At 40.1% G+C, this 18,539-nt stretch overlaps 1 protein-coding gene and 2 long non-coding RNA genes across 3 annotated transcripts in view; 1 reads left to right on the top strand and 2 right to left on the bottom strand.

Annotated features, from left to right (window-relative positions):
- LOC137221306 (uncharacterized) overlaps positions 1–6,965 on the top strand; it is a 72,529-nt gene extending 65,564 nt beyond the window's left edge. The window contains exon 5 of the long non-coding RNA XR_010941966.1: positions 6,748–6,965. This is a non-coding gene — a long non-coding RNA (uncharacterized lncRNA). The remainder of the gene's footprint in view (positions 1–6,747) is intronic.
- Positions 1–18,539, bottom strand: part of MAP3K1 (mitogen-activated protein kinase kinase kinase 1) — an 82,079-nt gene that overhangs the window by 46,910 nt on the left and 16,630 nt on the right. The window lies entirely within an intron of this gene.
- On the bottom strand, positions 11,371–13,797 carry LOC137220692 (uncharacterized). Its single transcript, XR_010941745.1, has 2 exons — positions 13,563–13,797; positions 11,371–11,646 (listed from the first exon to the last, which is right to left on the bottom strand). It is a non-coding gene; the product is annotated as an uncharacterized lncRNA (long non-coding RNA).

Raw genomic sequence — 18,539 nt, 5'->3', positions numbered from 1 at the left:
GTCAACAACTAGTGATTGGAGAAGTAACTGCCAGACTTATGTCATAACAGAAAAAGTGAATGTTATGTGTCAGGCAAGGTGTTAGGTGCTTTACGGGTATTAACTCATTTCATCTTCCCGACAACCCTATCAGGTCTTTACCATCTGAGGTCTGGAGAGGCTGGGTTACAAGCCCAGGGTCACACAGTTTTAAGTGGTAGGAACAGGCTTCAAACCCCACTCAATCTGACTTTGAAGCCTGTGCTCTTCACTGGTCTAGCAGGTCACTGTCAAATCTGATTTTGTCTTTACGGCGAGTCAGCATCAGATATCTAAGTTGATATCTACTTGATGAGGATTCAAAGAAGTTTAAACAAGTTTTTTAAATGGTGACTTTTGTTATAAGAATTAAAGAAGCACATTAATTTTATTCATTAGTAGAGTACATCACTGTAATAGGAGTAACAAAGAGTATAATGATTATATGAAACCCTTCTGGAAATTAATGGGGTTTAACCTTAGTATACATAAAGATTTCCAGAACAGTTTAGATTATGGATAACTTTATTTAGGGAGAATCTCAATTCTCTCAGTGTCCAAGCAATCTCAAAGAACCCTGGAAAATGCACTGAATTATTTGGGACAAGCACAGTTCAGAGCCACCCAACTGAGGTCTGCTTGGGAAGTTACCTTAGCAGCAGGAATTCACATACTAAAACCCACAAGCTTTGTTACCAAGAGGAGAGAGAGCAAGGGAGGAACTATCTCCCAAAACAAAACTAGACCACTCTGGGACCCTTAAAATTTAAGTTGCCAGGCAAAAGGCAAGAGAAGGAATGACTTCGGAAAGGATGACGAGAATGTGGTGAAGCATGAAGGCTAACAACAGAGGCTAACCATCCCTTACCATCGACAGGGCACTGTGCTAACAGTGGGGCATCTCAGTCAATTCTCATGAGAGTGGGACTCTTAACTATCCCACTGGCAGATAAGAAAAAAAGCAGGGAGGTTATGTGTCCAAGGTGATAAAGTCTGTGAAAAATACTGGATTTAACTCAGATATGAATGATTTCCAGGGCAAAAGCAAACTTAGTATTTACAACTGCTTAAAGTTCATACACCTAGATCTGAGGCCAAAAAATCTGTATCTCAGTGGTGGAACAACTCTGTTTTTCCTTAAGATAATTTCTCCAGAGATATATTGTCATTGGTAACTGCTGGCCTTTTCCCTCTTCTGAGCAAGGAGGATTAGATAAAATCATTGGTAAGGCCAACCCTTCCATCTTTATGTAATGCAACATTTACAACATGTCTAATTTTACATAAGAAATAATACATAAAAGTGGCTCACATTATGAAAATTAGTCCCCAGAAGATTTCATTCCAGGTTGTGCTCGGTAATGTCTGGCCCTAAGAACTAAAGATGGCACAACTCCTATTTATTTTTACCAATAAACAGGCAACTACTTTTTTTTCCCTCAATACAGAGTAAATATCCTCTCTTTAGCACAACAAAGGACTGTTGATTTCTTAATATGGGTATGGCCATGGTATAATCAGTTTTGTAATATGTTGAATCTCTATCAGAAATCTTCATCAGGGTGAGAAAAACTATTTCTAGTATTGTGTGCAAACCTTCCTATTTAGTCCTTTGAAGGATACAGGCACAGAATTTCATCCTCAAAAAGCTCACGTTCTAGTTAACTACATCAAAAATTAAATAATATGGAGGTCAAATAACAAAGATGACAATATAGCTTACTATCAACAATGATTACCAGCAGCTTAATACCACCTTAGTTATTCTGATTGATTCATATTTATAAATTATTCTAAATTGTCTTGCACATACTAAAAATCAACTTACCTGATATCAAGGATTCCTTTCTATTAAAATATCACCCCATTTGAGTTTTAAGATTATAATTATTCTCCACTAAAAATTACAGAATTCTGAAAAGTAGAACATGGTATAGAATCGTGATAAGTATGTTTGAAATTAACCAAAATTAAACCAAAAAATTAGTGGATAATCATACTGCAAATACTCGCTCTCTAGCTGACCTAGGTCAGCCTAGACAAGGAAAGTGCAAGTTCTTTGAGGGCAGGTTCTTTCCCCTGGCATGTCCTGCAGCCACAAACAAAGCACCCAGAGCAACAGATGCCACGGACTTGATAAGCAACCAATGATTTGGAGTCAGAGCAGCTGGTTATCACTTCAAATCAACAAACATCTGGGAGGACATCCCTGGTGGCGCAGTAGTTAAGAATCCACCTGCCAATGCAGAGGACGTGGGTTCAAGCCCTGGTCCGGGAAGATCCCACATGCCACGAAGCAGCTAAGCCCGTGCGCCACAACTACTGAGCCTGTGCTCTAGAGCCTGCGAGCCACAGCTACTGAGCCCACATGCCTAGAACCCGTGCTCCACAACAGGAGAAGCCACCACAAGGAGAAGCCCGCGCACCGCAATGAAGAGTAGCCCCCGCTCGCCACAACTAGAGAAAGCCCGTGGGCAGCAACGAAGACCCAACCCAGACAAAAAATAAATAAAATAAATAAATTTTTAAAAAAAACTCATCAGGAGGAAAAGATAATTCAGACAGCTCAAACATACAGCAAATTCAGGAGGGAAGTAGTTATGTAGAGACAATCAAGTATATGCAATGACTATTAAAATTGATAAGAAATTTAAAGAAAATTAAAGGAAATAAGATGAATCAAGTCAGTAATCAAGTTAGGTTAGTAAGGAAATGAATATCCTAGAAGATTTAGCAATTTGAAATAAAAAATATTATTTTTTAAAAAGTAGTCAAGGAGGAAAACCAGAGAAGGTGAGGGCAGGTGTCTCTTCAAGTGAACACCCCTCATGTGTGGGCATAAAAGAAAACAAATCAGACTAAAGTGAAACCAACACGTCAGTTCTATAATGTCTTATGATTCAAGTTCAATGAAATTCACTGACTTGTCACAAATTATGAGCTGAAATTTGATGGCAATATTTATGCAGACAAGTGAAAATTATAAAAATAGAACTAGACAGAAATGAGTTTTGTGATTTTGTAAGATTCATCGTGTCACAAAATATATGAATATCTTAGTGACAGAAAAACTGAATGCAGTTCTGTTACCAATGATAAAACAAATGGACTGAAAAGTTGCTAGGTTACTTAAACTAAATATTTTACAAAAATACTTTATTTACTCATCAAAGTAATCACTTCTGTAACAAAATTTCTAAGTAGTACTATTCTTCTATCCATCTTCCTATGGGATAAGATTCACACTATTCTTTTCTTCTCACTCATGAACTCAAGAAAATCTACAGGTTTAATGTAAACTATTTTTTAAGAGTCATTGTTTACAGGGGGAGTTTAAAACCAATATGGTTGCATTTCTCATTTGTTCCTTTCCAATAAAAACCCATGAAAGCTTCAAATACTTTTTACTCTGTAAGCCTGTATTCTTTTAATATTCAGTGCTAAAAATTCCACTGTTTATTCCTTCCTCTGTTGTGTCCTGGATAACTGACGAAGAACCTTTAGAAACTTTGGGGAAAAAATGGGACGTATGAACATCCTCTTCTTTAATTGTTGAACATAGATCAGTAAGCAAGGAAAAGGATGCTAATTTTTTACAGTATTTGGCTAAATGTGTATTTGCTTTCAAGAATTCCTCTTTCATGCTACTTGACAAACCTAGGGTTGGGAATGTGTAAAAGACAACTGATGCATAAATGTAAGTGAGCTTTTATACTACATTACAGAAGTATATCGGAACTCCCTACACTACTACTATTGGGGCAGTTTTCAGAAAAGCAATGTGTCCTGTCCTCCATCTAAGGGCACTGGTACATAATCCATGGCACAAAGCAGGTATTCCAGGGGGAAAAGATGGCTGCTCCTTCACCATTTTGGTTTTCATCAAAAAGCTCCCAAGTCAGTGTTATGGGGGGCTCTGATGTATGTTTTTCTTTGGAACCTTCTCCAATGGGTGTGTGATTACATTTTTACTAAGTCAATTATCTTGAAAGAAATGTGGCAGCTTCAGTTTGAATATTCTAAAAGATCAAATGAACAAAACTAATAATTGCAAAAGTGGTATGTTACTGCACATTTTCCCTCCCACAGTTTAAGAAAAGTGGTTTAAAGTTAAAAATGTAACATTTTGAGTACCTTCTGTGTTAATAAAAACCCTTGGACTGTTTTTAACATTCCCAGATTAATGGATGAGAAGGCATATAGTGCTGAAGTAGAGCACAAAGCCCTCTTACAGCCTTTTTGCTAGGAGAATGATTTCTTTCAAACCCCGTGGAACAGCTAGCACTATTTCTACAGTACTTCCTCCTAGCTGGTGGAAAGGCATGTTAACTGGGATGCTCAGAATGAGGAAGAATGACTTCCTGACAAATGTAGCTTTTCTTCTCTATGCTTTTAATGCTAGAAAACCACTCTGTTCAATGAATGTTGGCACGCCTACTACGTGTAAGCTCTGGGCTAGGCAACAGAGATACAAATACGAAGTGGGATAAAGAAAAGTAAGACAGGATCTCTATCCCTCTAGGCGCTTAGTCTAGCAGAACAGAGAAAACAGATGCCAACCTTGCCATAATAGATGTATTTTAATATATCATAAATAGTTGCAAGGATGGAGTGGATCTCCATCTTAATTTTATCTAGGAGAGTCCTAGAAAGATCTACAGAGGAGGTGATGCCTGAATAATATATATATATTTTGTGGGTGTGTGTGCGGTACGCGGGCCTCACTGTTGTGGCCTCTCCCGTTGTGGAGCACAGGCTCCGGACGCGCAGGCTCAGCGGCCATGGCTCACGGGCCCAGCCACTCCGCGGCATGTGGGATCTTCCTGGACCGGGGCACGAACCCGTGTCCCCTGCATAGCAGGCGGACTCTCAACCACTGCGCCACCAGGGAAGCCCGCCTGAATAATATTTAATGAAAGAACAGGACTGGCAGGCTTGGAGCCAATGAAGGCTGAAAGATTTTCTTGACAAAAGAAACAGCTCTGGTGAAAATAATGTTCTATAGAATATTAAACAGTTTATGATTCTGCTGTTTAGGAAACACTAAAATAAACACGTTCATTTAAAGACCTATGTGCATCATATTTTTCCAAGAGGGAAAAAAAAAGAAGGTAACACAGTATTCCTTGCACTCATTTGGCACAGAAGTCCTTTAAGCAAAACATCTTTGACAGAGTAGTAGTGGTCCTTAGAGAGAAATGTGTATGTGATCATCTCTATATCCTTTCTGGCTCAAATGAGTCAATAGGTCTAAGAAGAAAAATCCAGAGAAGAAACTAACACCAGCTGTTTTAATGTCTTAATATAAGGCTTCACGGGCTATCATAAAATTCAGCAATTGTCTTTAGTGCAACTAAGCCTCCAAGAATCAAAATATGTGGGAAAAAGATCACCTGACAGCCAGCTTGAGATGAGTAAATTCACCTGGTACAAACTCATCTTAAGAGAAGTGGATGTCAGACATACAAACGTGGCCCAATCTAACCACTAGCAGAGGCCAGAGTTTGTCACTAAGATTTGCCCCAGGCCCAGTCTGCTCACTCTCTGCCAAGGACTTAGGTCCGGGGTGAGGACAAAGAAGGTATCAGCCAAAAAAACAAAGCCAAAAACCCGATAAGCCATTTGCTCTAAATAGCTCTATATGCCTAGAGGAAAGCCCCAGAATCTGAAATAAAAAAGGGGCCTGGGGCACGGTCCTCACTTCACTGCAAACCCCTGGAGCTCTGGCACAGTGGAAGCACTCGTGTGTCTTCAGCACTGATGACAGCACTCCTGGCAGTGACTGGTGGGAAGCAGATGAGGGCAGAAGCAGCATCAGTGCTCAGCAGAGGCAGTGAGACCAGTGTGGCTGAAAGAGGCGAGGGCAATGGCCGAGGAGGCAGAGCTGTCCGGAGATGGCTACAGGGAACTGACCAAATTCCTTCACTAGTCATGCCAGGCCCACACTGGGGAGTTTAGAAAGTATGGCGGTGGGGTTTGTTAGGGGCATTGATGGGGTAATGGCCACCCAAACCAGTAAAATCTTGGTTGTATACACAGCAAAATCAAAAGGGCTTCTTATTCAACAGAAATGACATAACTTGAAGGACATGTTCCTAGGATAGGGTGGATAAAGAAGTCATACCACAAACATCATCAAGATGGATGGCATGGTGATCAGTGGCATGAGCTCTGGAGCTAGAATGTCTGAGTTAAAATCCAAGGTCTGACGCCTACTAGCTGTATGGCTTTGTCCCAAGTTATTTAACCTCTCTGTGCCTTTCACTGTTTTAAGCCCTTAGCGTATAGTTCTCATCTCACAGTTTTAAAATGAATGAACATGGATGAAGCACTTAAAATAGTGCCAAGTATCTGGTAAGCACACAATAAATGCAACTACTACAACTATTACTATGATCATTATTTATGATCTGCTACTCTTTATGGAGACCTCCTCTGAACTGGGTATCATACTAGGTGCTATCCTTACAGGGGCTCCAACTCTCACACGAGGCTACAACGTTAAGTAAGACACATTGTCTCCCTGTGCAGACAAAGAAACTCTTACAGAAAGATAAGTAACTTGACTAAGGATCCACAGTAAGTGGGAATTCTTTGTTTCAAAACCAGGTCTCTCTGGCTTCAAAGCCCTGTGCTCTTCCTTCTAGTCTATGTTACACATAATTTCTTTTAACAATATGTTAGTTGAAAAACAGATGAAAATAGCAAAATACAACTATTTTTTTCTAGTTACAGGAGGTAACAATGTTGATTAGAGACATCTGGAATGTGAAGACTGCCAAACAAGGCTACTACGTGGCCCACTACCGGTGGGGTGCAAGGAGGGAGGTGAGAAGACAAAGGAGGAGGCTCCAACTGTGTCTTTAATATTCGTTTCTTTAAAGCACAGATACCCAATTGCAGCAAATATGATAAAATATTAACATTTATTAAATACAGGCAACGGTTTTATGGCTGTTCGTTATATTATGCTCTAATATTTTCCCTCTGTATGGCTGATATATTCCTTAAAAATAAACATGTGCTACTGAATTACTCTTCTCTACACTGTGGGAGGCTTCACAAAACCAAAGAAAAATAACAGGACTGGGGAGTCTTGAGATTAAGAGCCAAGTCATAACTAGGCCATTAGCCAGCTACATAATCTTTAAGCGATTCACAACCTTTCTGGAATTCAGGAATTTACCAAATCAGATCAGACTACAAGATTCAGGGCCATCCAGAATGAACATGATTCATTTATTAATGCCACTATGTAAATGCTATAGTTCTGTGAGGGAGAAATAATATCAAAAAATATAAAGCTCAACAGGATCCACAAACTCCCTCTAATTGTTGTATCTGGAGAATACCTCCCAACAGTTTATTTGTATAAAATATTCTTTGTACATCTATAATCCAGTGGCTCCTGGTGTTTTAAAATGTGAGAATCCTTTCTCAACATTACCAACACCATAGAACAAATACGGATCCACAGACCCTGTGAAAACTCAGACTAGAAATTACTAAACTTTTAGACTCAGTACCCCCGATAGGCACTATGATAAAAGCAATTCAAATCTAATTATTAAAAGGGTATGTATTATGTACAAGGGACTCTATCAAAGCTCTCTCAGAAAGATAAAACAACCGTTAGGAGAAACATTCAAGAAAGGAGAGACCACAAAACATGGATTTCAAGGGTTTTTTTTAAACACTGAAAACATTAACTTTTCTAGTTTTTTTTTTTTAAATGAAAGAACCACAGATTTCTCTTCCTTAAAAGACACATAACCATTTTGCATATTTAAGTGCTCTGAGTCAAAAAGATGTGAAGTAGTAGCCTGAAATGAGAAATGAAGCATGGTGGCTTTCTGGCCAAGTCTCAGCTTCAGTTGTGACAATGTTCCAATCTGAATTCTAACTCCCGAGTCCAGGGCTCTCTGCGGCCACAAAGCCTGCTTTTCCCATAATGTGGTATCATCATTTCAGAAATGCTTAATCTGTGTCAAGTCAGAGAGGTGAGAGTTTGCTTTTTTTAAATGGAGAAAAGCTGGGATACAGTGTTAACATTTAATGAGTCATTCTGACTGCTAATATGAAAACACAATTACTGCTAAAATTTTTTTGCTTTTGTATTACTAGAAAATCATAATATTTTCAGAGAATGCTTGCCATTCAGCCAATTAGTACTCCTTATTTAAGTAACATGAATAGATGTCACTGCAATTTATTTACTTATTTATTTTACTTTTAAGATCTACTCTCTTAGATGCAATTTATTCTTTAACCTGAAAAAAAAGTGACATCTTTGGTTAATTACATCTGGTATTTAGGACATAAGCTTGACATATTTGGGTTAGACAACTTAAACATTTTATATGGAATGAATTTTAATACCTTACACAATATATTTTTTTGGTTGTTGTTGTGTTTTTTTTGCGGTACGCGGGCCTCTCACTGTTGTGGCCTCTCCCGTTGCGGAGCACAGGCTCCGGACACGCAGGCTCAGCGGCCATGGCTCACGGGTCCAGCTGCTCCGTGGCATGTGGGATCTTCCCGGATTGGGGCACGAACCCGTGTCCCCTGCACTGGCAGGCGGACTCTCAACCACTGTGCCACCAGGGAAGCCCTATTTTTTTGTTTTTGACTTTAGGATTTTAATACAAAATATCATCCCTCAGTGGGCTGTACGATTAATCTGTCTACATCAGCAAGTATAAATCAATTTAGCATACAGTTCACCTCCTTTAAAAAAAATCACTCCCTACTTGCACAGTCCAATAAACAAGTGGAAAAGCTGGAGACAATCGATGCCTAGCAATGTATTAAGCCGATATACCACAAACGTGCCAATAAACTACAAATAATGGCCACGTAAATTCTCAAATGAAATCTTTTACTTCTGATACTGGTGTGTTTGCTAGTGTTCATGTTCTCAGCCTTTCACAGATAAGAACTACCGAAAAGTACCACGTGGTTTATTTTGAAGTAGGTATTTGGATTTGAACCTCAGGAATCTCCCCAAGTGACCTATGGCCAAGTTGTGATCCAACAATCTCTGTACTAATATCCCCTGGGAGACTGAGGTCTCCCCAGTAGATCTTGACCAATGTCATAAATTCCTCAATCCCTTTCAATTATTCCGGAATAATTCCTATTCACTGAGTGTCCATACACCCATCTTAAAACAAACAAAAAACCCTTCAGCTAGAGAATACATTAAAATAATGGGAAGGTTTTGAAACTTGCAAAGAGCTGAATCATGCTTATGTTTAGGTTTTGTTTCTACAGTTGGTTTTGGAGGCACAAACTCCCTCTAAGAATACTAGCCACCCTAGTTAATCCATTGGAAGATAGGATCAAGAGTGAATCTAACGTCTTTGTTCACTGTCTGGCATAAATTACCTATTGGAATTAATTATAGTACACAGTTGGAGAAACCAAGGATTCAAAGTGAAACAGAACATTCTAGGAATGGAAGGGGAGGAGAGAAAAAAACCTTCATTCAATAGGTGGCACTCTTTCCTTAAAAATGTAACTTAGGCAATTATTAATATTAAAGATGTCATCTGCCCACAAATACCTTGAAAGAGAAGGCACATTAATTCCGATATCCTGTCCCAAATACAGTCTGAATCATTACATTCTGTCTACCTGAATAATGTCTTCTCATTTCAATGGAATTTTGCAGATGTTCATAAACATGCTAATTTCTTTTCACTGTAGCAAAAGCTACAATTTAGGAGAACCAAAGAATCGCATTTATTTTAAACTGGCAGGTTTTGACTTACAGTTTAGCCTGCTATATGCTTCAAAAGCCATTCTTCCTAACCATTTTCTAATTTTAAAGACTTCAATTATAAAAGAATAACCTGAATGGAAATGGGGCAAAGAACTATACTTGTACTTTATAAATTGTATTATTGTTTTCTGTTTTAAAACATGACAGCAACTCTTTCATAAGCATGCATATTAATATTCTTTTTAATTAAATAACTGACTAAGGGCTTCCCTGGTGGCGCAGTGGTTGGGGGTCTGCCTGCCGATGCAGGGGACACGGGTTCGTGCCCCGGTCCAGGAGGGTCCCCCGTGCCGCGGAGCGGCTGGGCCCGTGAGCCATGGCCGCTGAGCCTGTGCTGCGCGATGGGAGGGGCCACAGCAGTGAGAGGCCCGTGTACCGCAAAAAAACAAACAAAAAAACTGACTAAATTCATTATTATTCTGGCTGAAACTCAAAACTTTTACGTTGAAAAACAGAAACAATGTTGACAATTAATAAAATGTGAGTTTATCTAGTATACAGAAGAAGCAAAAAATAAAAATAAAATTTGTCTAATTTTCCTTAGGTATATCCTGTGGTTCCCACCTCATCACAAGTTCTAGGCTCGTCCCTTCCTTGGAGAAACTATCCCAGAAGCTGCCTTCAGCCTTCCCCACTGGTCACAGCCCCTCTAACTCAGTCGGGGCGGGGGGGGGGGGGCGGCGGGGGGGTCCTTCCTCAGTCCCAACTCAGCAAATAGCACTCTGTTATAATGGTTTCTTACTTGTCTGTCTCCAACATTTGACTGTGAAATCCTTGAGAGCAGAAATGAGTCTTAACTTTATGCTCCTTGCCCTAGCAGAAAGCTTGGCATATGGCAGACACTCAATAAATATGTGCTGAATAAAGGAACAGATTGATCTTTCCCCTCGGGCTGTGTTTTTTCTTGATGGCAAGGCCTATGTCCTACTCATCCACCACTCTAACAGTACTGACTCTGAAATGCCTGGTACTTGTACACAGCAGGCGATGAGGAAGTAACACCCTTCCAATACGAAAGATCTCTAAGATGTAAATAAGCTTCACTGAGGCCTTTGTGTAAACTAACTCCCCACCATAAGTTTTAGGAACACTGCAGAAAGAGAGAAGAGCTGGGAATACCAGCTGTAGTAAGAGTGACAGATTTCACCCCCAGTAAAACACTGAGATGGTCAGTAAAGGAAGCCCAAAACCATAAGCTTAGACACATGTATTTCAGTGGAAAAAACTTTTCCATAACTTTGGAACTTGTCCATATCTCTAATTTTGTTAATACCTATTGATTTTCCTGTAGTTAACAGGAAGAAAGAATTCTAAAGAAAATCCCAAAAGATTTTGTGCCTGGGAGGGACGAGGCAGAAGACAAGACTACATCCTATTAGGAAGAAACCTGAGTGGAAGAAAGGGAACTAGCTGAGGAGGTCAATGAATGGGGTGTCTCCAGCGAAGGGACAGCGCTAGAACCCCCAATCCAGACTCCTCAAACCTGGATTCTCCTAGTTTGGAGGGGATACGGCTAGCAGGATGCATTTGAAATCACAGCATAAGCATAAAAAAAATAAAGCATCTACTTCTAGAATGTCAATTTTATTCCAAGATTTGGGAGAGCGGTGCAGTGACAGTTTTGTGTTAAAAATACAAATACGGGGCTTCCCTGGTGGCGCAGTGGTTGGGAGTCTGCCTGCCGATGCAGGGGACACGGGTTCGTGCCCCAGTCTGGGAAGATCCCACGTGCCGCAGAGCGGCTAGGCCCGTGAGCCATGGCCGCTGAGCCTGCGCGTCTGGAGGCTGTGCTCTGCAACGGGAGAGGCCACAACGGTGAGAGGCCCGCGTACCGCAAAAAGAAACTAAAAACAAAAAACAAGTATGACTAAAACATAAAACTCAAATGAATTAAGGTAAACTATGAGACTAGGGACTTGAATCAATTTTGTTCAATGTTCCAAGTAAGCATTCCCAGAATGGCAGGCTGCAGAGCATGCTCCCGGGTCCTTTCTCTTCAACAGAAGTTTGCCGAATGGATGTTCACCAGTAAGCTAAAGCAGCTGTTCTCAACAACTTTCCCACAATCTGACGATCACATATGTATGACAAAACTTCAAAAATTTGTTTAGGGGACATAAACAAATGTTTATCAATGGCACAACCACTAGCGACATATAAGTAACAAGTCACCCTCTACCTGAAGCAAAGATAAACCGCCTAAGTGCCAAAGCATCAGCCATATCTCTACCACTTTCCATCCAAGAAAGTCTATCAGTTATGCAAGATAATAAGCAATATTTACAAGGATATTTCTAAATATGTCCTAAATTATTTTTCTAAAAAGAAATCATTTTAAAACTCTGATATTTTATTATTACTAAGAAAGTACTCTTGGGTTACCTCCCCAGACTATCACCACACCCACACCTTCGACATCAAAATCTGACTGGCTACCAGTCAGGTACACATGCTGCCTAAGTTAAAATGGGACCTGGACAGTATTTCCATAAGGTAACTACTAACAGCAATTAGGAAGAAGTTAGAAAAATCCAAGAGCCACCCGGAAGGCTTGGACAGAAAGCAATCCTCTGAACATCTGGTGCAGGGAGGTCACTTTAGTGTTCATGTCATTCTAAGGGAAGGCCATAAAACATGAAAAAAAGTGCAAGCAGAAACCATGAAATGGATTCCAAGAATACTTACAACCATGTTTCTGTGAAGACATAATCTCTGTGGGGGCAGGGATTTTTGTCTGTTTCATCACTGCTATATTCCTAGTGCCTGGCATGTAGCCACTTCTTAATAAATTTGCCAGGTGGATGAATGTTTTGTTACACCATGAGCAATAATAATTTAAACACCGAGAAAACCCCTACCAACGTATTTCATAACCATGGCAAACTTCATCACAGACTGGCTTCCTATTCACTATGCAGTCAAGCACCCTCCAAGCCCCTCCCTTAAGAAATGTCAGTGTTCCAGGAAAGCACACTCACTACTTTAACAACAAACCTCCCCTCTTATGCTCCGTCTCTTCAGCCTATGAGCATCCTCCCTTCTTGCCTTAAAACAAAAACCAACCCAACCAACCCCAAAACGCTTCCCCGCTTTTGCAAATCCTTAGGCTTCTGCCTCTCTCCCACTCCGTCCTCCTCCAGCTTCTCAAGAGGAGCCTGGGCTTCCTCACTGCCCTGTCATCCCTTAAAGGGAAGCTCAGTGGCTCCAATGCTCAATACTCCACTAATTCTGGCCTTGAGGCAGTCACAGCTACCCTTGCATCCTGCCCAGTGGCATTACTACTGCTGACCATTTTCTCCTTGGGTAAAATAGTCTCCTCTGCCTCTCAGGTATCATTTTCCTGCAGGTTCTTCTCTGCTCTCTTCCAGGAAATCCTGGCATTGCTCGGAGGAATCTGAGCTAGAATTCCCCACTATCCTTTCAGAGGTATGGATATAAGCCGGGGCCTGCCTATCAGGAAATCAAAATTGCCCATAGGAAGTCCCCATTCATTCCTCAATTCTTGGCCATTGTGAGAGATTCGGAGAAACCCAAGACTGAACTGAGCAAAGGCACCATTAAAGAGAAGCGTCTCAGCCAGGAAACTTCAATCCCAGAGGTGGAATTACTATCAATGTAATAAGATATAAAGCTAAGCATATTTTACTTTCTACAAGTTGTTTTCTTAAAAGCTGTATATAAATACAACACACATAATAAAACCATTTTCAGGAGTCGGACACAATCATTCTTGATTTTTTCTGGGGGGGTGTCAACTCACGTTTTTATTAAGAGGGCTTTCTTAAAGCGCAACAGTATTTCTTTCTTCATCTTTTTTCTTCATTGCCTACATCATTTGTACCCTAAAAGGACAATCAACAGGCAGCATTCATGAAGTTGTCTCATATCCAGTGTGTACATGAAAATGGTCAAACCCAGGTAGAACCTACAACTACTCCTCAGTTTTCTCCAAGAGTTTCTCATGAAACTAGCTACTGGTAATCAGTAACTAGCTAGAGAACACAAGAACTGAATTATCTTGTTACCTACCAGCTCTTATCTGGGGATAACTCAGTTCCTAGAACAGTAGTAGCCACATGGTATATCAGTAAACATTACTGAGTTTGGAATGATGGTGAAACTTTCCAGAAGCAGCACATATGTAAGATTTCTAGGACTGCAAACACATTACTACTGTTATTTAAGAAACAAAATAATGGAATATTAGAGACCCAGTTAAGGGCAAAGATATTTATCTTGCCTTAAAGGAGATTTCAGTTTTACCTGAGTGACCTTTCTGTAGTTAAACTCAAAGATAATCTCCTTTGTTTGTTGGGGAGGCATAGGGTCAGGGAAATTACTGAATTCTCTCAGAGCCACTAAGCTCTTTTAATTATAGAAGATGGCTGCTGAAGACAAAATACTTGATAGGCAGGCATTCGTTAACTTATATTACTAGTAGAGAACAAATAACAGTAAGAGAATAAATGAACTGAAGCCCATTTAGGCATAACGCTATATTGGATGTGTGCCTTAGAAATTAGTATCTTTATTCTAATGAGTAAACAGGCACAACCAACATTCAAAACACACCAATTAAAAGAATGCTGAAGTCTAAATTGAGCTTTAATTTGAAACCACTGGAAATGAAAACTAGCTATTATTTTCATGACCCATTTATTAAGAGCTCTAACAGCTATGTTTAGTTGTAAACAAATAAATTTTAAATGCCTGAGCTACCCAAGGCAGCTACCTCAGAGCATGCAATAGGACATGCAGGTGTGAGCCTAGGAGAAGCCCAGAGGAGGGAGCGTGTGTATATACAGAGCAGAGGGTCAGGAGTTTTCACTCTGCCTATTGCCCCCTAACATATCTGAGGTATTCCCACCAGCTGTAAAATGGGAAGATGCCTGTGTCGCAGGGCGAGGATGAGACAGCCTGTGCGAGCACTCTGTAAAGGGTGAAGGCTCCACAAGTGTTAACATTGACCATGCACTCCAAGCACATCTCCCATTCTGCTGGCAAAGGTGTGCGCATGAAGGAAGTTCAGCCACATCTGCACCCTGAGCCTACTCTCTTTTCTGGTACAGTAAACATACTGAAGTCTAAATTTGTGTTTACAACTGGTCTTCTTTTATAAGAACTTCACATAACAACGAAAAATGTTAAAACATTTCACTGATGCTTCCTGTATATTTTGGAGGACCTAAACAGCCAAGACAGGCAAAACAGCCAAGATAGACAATGAAATTTGTTCTCTGATATAACTCAAACCCATCTCCTGATTTAAAAAAATATTAAAATATGCATAAAAGATTACCATAAGGTTAAAGAGCACAGTCTTGGAGTCAAACTGCCAGGGTTCACACCCAGGCTTCACCCACCCACTAGGTGCCAGGTTACCTCACCTCTCAGGGTCTCTGTTTTCTCATCTGTAAAATAGGAATAAAAACCGCACTTACTTCACACGGATAGTACAAGGCTTAAAATGAGACAAGCTATATAATGTACCAGTGTACCAGGCACAGAGGAAATTAACTACTATTGATATTTCCAATAAGACAAGCACAGCAGGAGAATGCAGCTAAACTAGGATGGACTAAGGTGAGCTACGCAGGGGCACCCTAGCCCCACACTGCACTTCAGTGCTCAATGACGGAACCTCTCTAATGCCACTCTAAGAGTCAGGAGGTTGTACTCTTGAATTCTAAAATACTGTGACCATAAATCCTAGGGCTTTATTTATTTTTTTTATTTAATTTAATTTTTTGGCTGTGCCACGTGGCATGTGGGATCTTAGTTCTCCAACCAGGGATCGAATCTGCACCCCCTGCACTGGAAGCATGGAGTCTCTGGACCACCAGGGAAGTCCCTTAGGGCTTTATTTTCACCCTTTGAAAGTAATTTCATATCCACCATCTCATTCGATCTTTTCAAATTCTGGTAGTAGGAAAGGTATCATTATTTCTAATTCACAGATGAGGACAGTCAGATTCAAAGCAGTTAAATAACTTTACTCAATGTCCTGCAGAAGTGGTAAGATAATACTGGAGACGGGCCTGATGGGCCTGAGCCAATGCCAACACTTAGTCCACCACAATAAGCAGTCGGAAAGCAGGTTAAGTACCTTTCAACTAAAGACACCTGGCAATTCCCTATCCAATAGTTACAAGGGAGAAAGAAGGAATCAGATATGTCCATAAGGAACTCTTGAATTTGGACTGCAATTTGAGTAGGCTTTTCATTTTACCTGAGACAGTAAAGACAGAAGTTTTGCATCAGAATAATTTTGGTTTTTAAAGTATTATCCACATTATCTCATCTTCAAGTAGCGCTACTTGACTACTGAGAGGTCAAAAAAGAATTCTCATGGTTATTAAAAAAAAAAGAATTCTCATGGAATTCATTTGTTTCTAATTTTTTTATTAGTCCTACATAAACAATCATAGATATTTTGAATAGACTAGAATGTTCAAAAGTGTTTTTTTTAATATTTAAAGTTCTAAGGGAAACAAATGGTCAATGATTCTAAATATTTAATAAGTGTGAAAGTTAGCATGCTACCAATTTTTTGAAATGGCAGTCTAAAGGCCCACTTGGTGGTTAGTCGAATTAAACTTTAATTACAAAATGAACAACTAGGAAAACTTAAGTTACAAATCAGGGGTTAAAGCTAATTTAGGCCTAGGTCTTTGTGGCCCACCTCCCTCTCTCAGAGTCTAACTACCTTGGAAGCAGCCCGATGAGGTTTCGGAGTTCACTGGTTCTAGAGACTGATTTCTAGCTGCCACCACAACCCGCCCTTCCTGCTCTCCATCCCATTCCTGACCTGTCTCCTAAAAAACGTCCCGGTGGCTGCTTCTATGCTCCAGCAGGCAAGAACAGTTCAGCATCCTGTTGAGCCAGCCTTATTCAGGAGGAGCAGCTCTTAGAGACATCTGAAATGATCCATGCCAAGGAATTCACCCTGGCTTCAGCTGCAGCACAGCAGTGGATCCCTCTGCTACCCAGGATCCAACATGAGCCTAGTGATGTTTCACTTCCCAGACCTATAGGAGTGACTCCAAAATAGTTACTGGGCTGTGATTCTGAAATTATAGCAGCTAAGAGTGCTGATGTCACCATTTCCCCCATGACAATTACAGGTGACATAATCCTGGAGGAGAGCTGGTGATGGCTGTCAGATCACCATAGTGACCACAGTCTCTGAACCTCAAATTCACACACATGATCCTAAGAAACCAAAATTTTATCTCATTTTCATGGGTAAGAGTTGTTGGAAGACAGAGCTGGAATGCTGAAGTTTCAATGGTTTATGGAAAGAAGACAGTATTGTATTTAAAAAGATTTGACACGTGGCTGCCTAAGCATGGTAAAGAATGAATCAACATTTTAAATATATTATTCCTTACGTAAAAACTTTTTACAAAACTTGTGTGTTATTTTCAATGTTTTTAATGTAGGCAATCTCCACAGCACACTAAAAAAAAAAATCCTAGATTAGGTATCTAAAAAATGAATAATTAATAGTATGCAATTTTCTATGTCTTTGGGCTAACCTTTGCCACAGATTTAAAAACTCTCTGGCTTTTAAATAAAATGTATTTTTTAAAATGTATCTTTATTGGAGTATAATTGCTTCACAATACTGTGTTAGTTTCCTGTTGTACACCAAAGTGAGTCAGCCATATGCATACATATGTCCCCATATCCCCTATCTCTTGAGCCTCCCTCCACCCTCCCTATCTCACCCCTCTAGGTGGTCACAAAGCACCGAGCTGATCTCCCTGTGCTATGCGGCTGCTTCCCACTAGCTATTTTACATTCGGTAGTGTATATACGTCAATGCTACTCTCACTTCGCCCCAGCTTTCCCCTCCCACCCTGTGTCAAGTCCATTCTCTATGTCTACATCTTTATTCCTGCCCTGCAACTAGGTTCATCAGTACCATTTTTGTTGTTGTTGTTTTAGATTCTATATATATGCGTTAGCATACAGTATTTGTTTTTCTCTTTCTGACTTACTTCACTCTGTAAGACAGACCCTAAGTCCATCTACCTCACTACAAATAACTCAATTTCGTTTTTTATGGCCTACTAATATTCCATTGTATATATGTACCACATCTTCTTTATCCATTCATCTGTTGATGGACATTTAGGTTGGTTCCATGTCCTGGCTATTGTAAATAGGCTGCAATGAACATTGTGGTACATGTCTCTCTTTGAATTATGGTTTTTCAGGGTATATGCCCTACATTCACAAGAAATGATATACCAGGGCAGGGGTAACCCAACAGTATAAGGACGGGAAGTCAGCCTAGGAGTAAAAGTATGGTATAGGTAATCTAAAGTGTAAAGCAGATTTGATAAAAAATGCAAACCCTATAAATGTTCAATAAATAATTTATAAAATGAGATTTATTTTTAATAAAGAACAGAGAAATATAGGAAAAAGTGTGAATGCACTGGCACTACACGAGCCTTGCTACAGCACAGAATTCTGTGTAAGTTGCTTACTGAAGACCCTGTAATGGCAAGTTCCAGCACAACTTGTCAGCATGGAATGAAAAGTCAGTACTTTAGCAAGACGTGTGGTGTGTGTGTGTGTGTGTGTGTGTGTGTGTGTGTGTGTGTGTGTGTGTGTGTGTGTGTGTGTGTGTGTGTGTGTGTGTGTGTGTGTATGGGGGAGGTGGCAAGTCTATGTGTTGGGGACTGGGGGAATAAGAAACAAAAACACAACTCAGAAAAAACAATTT

Source organism: Pseudorca crassidens, chromosome 3 (genome assembly GCF_039906515.1).
Source record: "Pseudorca crassidens isolate mPseCra1 chromosome 3, mPseCra1.hap1, whole genome shotgun sequence".
Classification (NCBI taxonomy): Eukaryota; Metazoa; Chordata; class Mammalia; order Artiodactyla; family Delphinidae; genus Pseudorca; species Pseudorca crassidens.
The sequence above is the reverse complement of the archived record's forward strand: the minus strand, read 5'-3'. Positions and strand labels throughout refer to the sequence as shown.